A 7,175-nucleotide genomic window follows, 5' to 3' on the forward strand; every position below is an offset into this window, starting at 1 on the left:
AACTCAGGTGTTCTGGTTCCAGAACCTTCATACTTAACTACTCTGTTCTAGTCCTTCTGAAACAAAGCACCCCTTTTCCTTGATGTGCAGTCAAGTTCCCTGGAAAATATCATGTGGTTAAATAGCATGAAATTTTATTTCTAAAATAAAACTCTGCATAGTGTGTAGAGTGACCTATAAACTATCAGAGGGGCAGTGGCTGCCCCAGAAGGAAATCTATATTTTCCTGGTCTTGTCTTTTTAAATCCATACGGCTCCACAGGCAGTGCCTGTGATAGAGGAGACATGCGAAGTCAGTCAAACGACTTTGTCAGCTTCATATGCTGGAAATTAAGAGTGACTGCAGGACTGCACAAGTTTGAACTCCTAAGGTGTAGAGGATTGGCAGCTGACTTTGAGTTTTCACAATCATATATTCTCATCTGCTGATGGGAATAGCATATTTTGTCTTGGATTAAAACAAAAACAACTTTGCAGCTTTGCAAGCCTCATTAAGCCACGGATAATATCATCTCTGGAAATGAAATACCACACCAGTCATTCAACCTGCAAGCGAATAAAGTACATTAATAAATATATTTAATTTTTACCATGTTAGACCTGGATTGAACTGTATGATGAATGCTGAGGCTTAGCGAGGCAAAGCATTCAATCCAAGGCCATGTGACAGAATCAGAACTAGAACCAAGAGGTATTCTCTTTGTACCAATGTATCTAATGGTCACGTTCCTTATTTCATGGTTGCACATTTTGTTATTGATTCCTTGTAGCTCTCGGCATTAGACCAATTCTTTATTATAAATGAATTAAAATTTGAGTCAGTGATAATATGTTGTCAGGTACACAAGGTTGCAATATTCTTTATATCTTTAAATTCTTCAACAAATATACATATAGAACGTCACGTATATGGTAATAGCAGACTCTTGATAACTCACTTTGTTTCTTCTTCTGAAGTCGCCAGTGCCAGTCTAGTGCTCTGCCTGCTTCTGACTGTGGTTCTCACTTTAGTGAAGTTGTAGCCATCGGATACCAGGGTCTCAACTTTCCTCCTCTGGTTCTCACTCTTCCTTTTCTTGTTTCTGTTTTTAGTTCCAGCTTTTAAAAAACATTTTCCAGGACTTCCACCTGTGTCCTGTGTCTAATCCTCTTTTATTTCTTTCAAAATTTGGATTTGAAAGAGTTTACTTTGTCTCTTTTTGTTTTCTGTCACCTTATCTTCATTGAAAACACGCTCAGGTACTCCCTATTGGAAACACCCTCTTAGCCCTGCCTGGAGCTATTATTCTTACTGTTCTTCTTCTACACGTCTCTAAATTTCTTGAAAAGTGATGTGAATTAATTGCTATCCTGCCTAAACGCTCATTCATAGCCCCATATCACGTGCCTTGCTTCTCCATCTCGCTGATGAAATTGCTGTTTCAAAGGACAACATAAACTCCTTATTGCCAAATCCAATGGCATTTTCTTATGTTCCAGCTTCTTTTTCATGGCTGCAGCATTTAAGAATTGTTCATTTCTTAAAAATATTTCTTCTTGGGCTGGGTGCGGTGGCTCATGCCTGTAATCCCAGCACTTTGGGAGGCCAAGGTAGGTGGATCTCGAGGTCAGGAGTTCGAGAACAGCCTGGCCAAAACAGAAAAAAAGCAAATATTTCCCCTTTATCCTCTGTGACTCCACCATTTTCTGGTTTCCTTCCACCTCTGTATCACTTCTCAGTTTTCTTATCTAGTTCCTCTTCCATCTCATTCCTCTGAAGCTCAAACATTTCCCCACAGTTCTGTGCTCATTTTTTTCCGTCTGCCTTTCACCCTGTCTTTGAGTCATCCCATTCTCTTCTGTAGCTTCAATTATCAGAGAAGTTGTTGACTTTCTGAGTGGTAGACTTTAAGCAGCTGACCAAAGCAATGAAACTCATCCTTCGAATATTGACCTAATAATAAACCATTTTAGAACATGTGCTCATAATAACATTTATTGAGCACTTACTATATGATCTATTAAATCCTCACAACAACTCCATGAAGTTGGGTAAGAAAATTTGCCAAAGAGCCACACTTTCCAACTTAATACAGCTGGGATTCAATCCCCAGCAGTTGACCATAAATAACCTCTGGCACTCAAATTCTGCATATATTAGGAGAATCCCTCTGCACCCCAATCCCTCTACAGGATTTCCTGAGCTAACACCACTAAGATGATAGCTCCAAAATCCTTCTATCTAGCTACAGCCTGAATTCCACATAACTCTCCTTTTAGAATTGATTTCGTTACGTTATACTGTTTGTTCTCTTTTTATCTAGCTTCATTCACTCAGCTTAATTATTTTGAGATTCATTCATGTATGCAATGGCAGTTTGTTCTTATTCACTGCTGAGTAGTATTTCATTATATGGATATACTAAAATTTATTTATCCATTAACCTGTTGATGGACATACTGAGTTGTTTTCATTCTGGGGTTATGCAAACAATGCTGCTAGAATTTTCTTTGTGTGTAAGTCTTTGTTTGGACGTATTCATTTATTTTTATTGGGCAAATAACAAGGAGTGGACTTGCTAGATGTATAATACATGTAACTTTACATTTTTTAAATGATGGCAAACAGTTTGGAAAGTGACTGCACCGTTTTACATTTCCATTCTCACTGTTTGGAAATTCTAGTGCTCCACATCCTTGGCAACACTTGGTGTGGTCAGAATTTTTAATTTCAGCTGTTTTAACAGGAATGTACTGGAATCTTGTGGTTTTAATTTTCATTTACCCAATGACTGATAAAGTTGAGCATCTGTTAATGTGCTTCTTTGCCATCCACGTATAATCTTTTGTGATGTGTCTCATCAACTATTTTTTCACTTTAACAATTGAAGTTTTTTCTTACTCTTGTTTTGAGAGTTCTTTATGTTATCTGAAGAACTCTCAAATAATACAAATAACTCAATATCTGTGACAAGTCTCTTATTACAGATATTATTTGCAAATATTTTCTCCCAGTCTGTGACTTATCTTTTCATGTTTAACAGTAACTTTTAAAGGTCAGACATTTTAAATTTTATAAAATACAATTTATTAAATTTTAATTAATTAGTCTTTCAGTTTCATATCAGTTAAATCTTTGCTTAATGCAGTCACAGAGATTTTCTATGTGTTTTAGACATGTTAGAGCTTTTGGTTTTGCAGTTAGGTCTAGGATCTATTTTGAGCTAATTTTTGTGTATGATGTGAGTTGTGAACCAAAGTTGATATTTTGCATGCCACTATCCAATTGTTCTAGCACCATTTGTCAAAAGACTGTCTTTTCTCCGCTGAATTGCCTTTTCACTTTTGCCAAAAAATCAGTTGTCTCTATATGTATAGGCATGTTTCTATTTTGGTCCGTTGATCTATTTGTCTATCTTAATATCGATACAACACCATCTTTATTACTTTAACCTGAATAATTAATCTTGAAGTCAGGTAGAGTTAATCCTCTTTGTATTTCTTTTATAAAATTGTTTTGGCTAGTTTAGATCCCTTGAATGTCCAACAAATTTTAGAATTAGCTTGTCAGTATATACATAAAACCTTGATGAAATTTTGACTGGGAATATATTGAATCTCTATATTAATATGCAGAGTAACTGCGTTAAAAAACATTGAGCCTCCTCATCCATGAACAGAAACAGTTCCGTATGTATTTAGGTTTTCTTTAATCTTTCTCAGTAATATTTCATAGCTTTTAGTTTGCATGGCTTGTGCATCTTTGTTCAGACTCATCTGTAAGTAGTTGGTATTTTTTGACGATATTTTCGTATTTAAAAAATTTCAGTTTGTAATGTTCATTGGGAATAGTTAGAAATGCAATTGATTTATTATATTGATTTTTATTCTGCAGCCTTGCTAAATGGCTTAGCTTTTTTTATTAGCTTATTGTCCATTAAAGTTCTTACAGAGGTATCACTGCCGACAGATAAAGACAATTGTATTTTCCTCTTAATCAGGATGTGTTTTGTGTAACTACTCTTGCCTTAGTAGCTAAAATATATTTCACAATGTTAAAAAGAAGAGATAAAAGTAGACATAATTATCTCATTCCCCATCTTAAGGGGAAAGTATGTTTTCACTACTAAAAATAATATTACCCATAGAATTTCCATAGATGACCTTTATTAGGTTGGGAGTTCCCTTCTATTCCTAGTGTGCCCAAAGTTTTTATCAGGACTGAATGTTGGATTTTGTCAGATGCTTTCCTCTGTGTCAACTGAGAAGATCATTATAGATTTTCCTTTTTAGTATTTTACTATGGTAAATTACATTGACTGAATTTCAAATATTAAACACATCTTGCATTTCTGGGATTAAACTTGATTTGGATTAAATTTGCTTAATTTTACATAGTATTTTTGTATCTATGTTCATGAGAGATATTGCTCTATAATTTTCTTTTCTTTTTTTTTAATGTCTTTGTTCAGATTTTGTATCTAATTCTAATACAAAGTGAGAAATCATTTCTTCAATTATTTGGACTAGTTTGTTTATAATTGGTAATCATTTTTCTTTAAACATTTCATAGAATTTACCAGCAAAACCATTTGCATAATAAAATTTATTATATCAATAGTTTTTTTTTTTTTAGACAGAGTCTCACTCTGTCACCCAGGCTGGGGTATAATGGCCCGACCTCTGCCTCTCAGGTTCAAGTGATTCTCCTGCCTCAGCCTCCCGAGTAGCTGTGACTACAGGCACGTGCCACCACGCCCAGCTAATTTTTTGTATTTTTAGTAGTTCAACACGTTAGCCAGGATGGTCTCGATCTCCTGACCTGGTCATCCACCCACCTCCACCTTCTAAAGTGCTGAGATTACAGGCATGAACCACCATGCCTGGCCCCTTTTTTTCTATTTTTAAAAATTATTTTTATAGACTTTATTTTTAGAGCAGTTTTAGATTCATAGCAAAATTGTATAGAAGGTATGGATATTTCCCAGACCAATATATTTGTTACAATGATAAACCTACACTGACACATCATTATCACCCAGAGCTCAGAGTTAATCTTTTAAAAATTGTTTTATTTTATTTATTTATATTTTATTAAAAAAATTTTTATTTCAATATGTTTTTGGGGAACAGGTGGTGTTTGTGTACATGAATAAGTTCTTTAGTGGTGATTTCTGGGACTCTGGTTCACCTATCATCAGAGAAGACTACATTGTACCCAGTGTGTAGTCTTTTATCCCTTGCCAACCTCCCTCTTTCCCCCAAGTCCCCAAAGTCCAATGTATCATTCTTATGCCTTTGTGTCCTTCTAGCTTAGCTCCCACATATGAGTGAGAACATATGATGTTTCATTTTCCATTCTTGAGTTACTTCAGTTAGAATAATAGTTTCCAGTCAGGCACGGTGGCTGTAATCCGAGCACTTTGGGAGACCAGGACAGGTGGATCACCTCAGGTCAGGAATTCAAGACCAGCCTGGCCAACTTGGTGAAACACCCATCTCTACTAAAAATACAAAAAATTGTTGTTGTGGTGGGCAGCTGTAGTCTCACCTATTTGCAAGTCTGAGACAGGATAATTACTTGAATTCAGGAGGCAAAGGTTGCAGTGAGCCGAGATCACGCTTTTGCACTCCAGACTGGGCGACAGAGAGAGACTCTGTCTAAAAGAAATAATAATAATATAAAAGTCTCCAATTCCATGTAGGTTGCTGCAAATGCCATTATTTAGTTCCTTCTTAAGGCTCAGTGATATGCCATGGTATATGTATACCACATTTTCTTTATACACTCATTGATTGATGGGTATTTGGGCTGGTTCCATATTTTTGCAATTGCAAATTATGCTGCTGTAAACATCTGTGCAAATATCTTTTTCACATAGTGACTTCTTTTCCTCTGGGTAGATACTTAGTAATGATCTAGCAATTGGATTCCTAGATCAAATGGCAGATCTACTTTTAGTTCTTTAAGAAATCTCGAAACTGTTTTCCATAGTGGTTGCAGGAGCTTACATTCCCACCAGCAGTGTAGAAGTGTTCCCTTTAACCACGTCCCCACCAGCATCTGTGATTTTTAATTTTTTGATTATGGCCATTCTTGTAAGAGTATGGTGCTATCACATTGTGGTTTTGATTTGCATTTTCCGATAATAAGTGATGTTGAGCATTTTTCCATGTACTTGTTGGCCATTTGTATAACTTCTTTTGAGAACTGTCTATTCATGAACTTAGCCCACGCTTTGATGGTGTTTGTTTTTTTCTTATTAATTTGTTTACATTCTTTGTAGATTCTGGATATTAGTCTTTTGTTGTATGTATAAATTGTGAAGATTTTCTTCCACTCTGGGTTGTCTGTTAACTTTGCTGTTTCTTTTGCTATGCAAAGCTTTTTAGTTTAATTAAGTTCCATCTATTTATCTTTGCTCTTGTTTCATTTACTTTTGGTTCTTGGTCATGAAGTCTTTGCCGAAGCCAATGCCTCAAACGATTTTTCCAATGTTATCTTCAAGAATCTTTATGGCTCCAGGTCTTAAATTTAAGCTTGATCCATCTTGAGTTGATTTTTGCATTGAGCAAAAGATGAAGATCCAGTTTTGCTCTACATGTGCCTTGCCAATTACCCCAGCACCATGTGTTGGATAGGGTGTCCTTTCCTAACTCTATGTTTTGTTTGCTTTGTTGAAGATCAGTTGTCTGTAAGTATTTGGCTTTATTTTTGGGTTCTCTATTCTGTTCCATTAGTCTATGTGCCTGTTTTTATACCAGTACCATGCTGTGTTGGTGACTATGGCCTTATAAGCATAGTTTGAAGTTGGGTAATATGATGCCTCCAGATTATTATTTTTTATTTTTTTCTTAGTCTTGCTTTGGCTATGTGGCCTCTTTTTTGGTTCCATGTAAATTTTAGGATTGTTTTTTCTCGTTCTGTGAAGAATGATGGTAGTATTTTGATGGGAGTTGTATCGAATTTGTAAATGCTTTTGTCAATATGATCATTCTCACAATATTAATTCCACCCATCCATGAACATGACATGTATTTCCATTTATTTTCATTATCCATGATTTCTTTTGGCCGTGTTTTGTAGTTTTCCTTGTAGAGGTCTTTCACCGCGTTTATTCCTAAGTATTTTTTTCTTTTTTGCAGCAATTGTGGAAGCAGTTGAGTTTTATTTAATTCTCAGCTTGGTCACTGTT

This window comes from Callithrix jacchus, chromosome 19 (genome assembly GCF_049354715.1).
Source record: "Callithrix jacchus isolate 240 chromosome 19, calJac240_pri, whole genome shotgun sequence".
Lineage (NCBI taxonomy): Eukaryota > Metazoa > Chordata > Mammalia > Primates > Cebidae > Callithrix > Callithrix jacchus.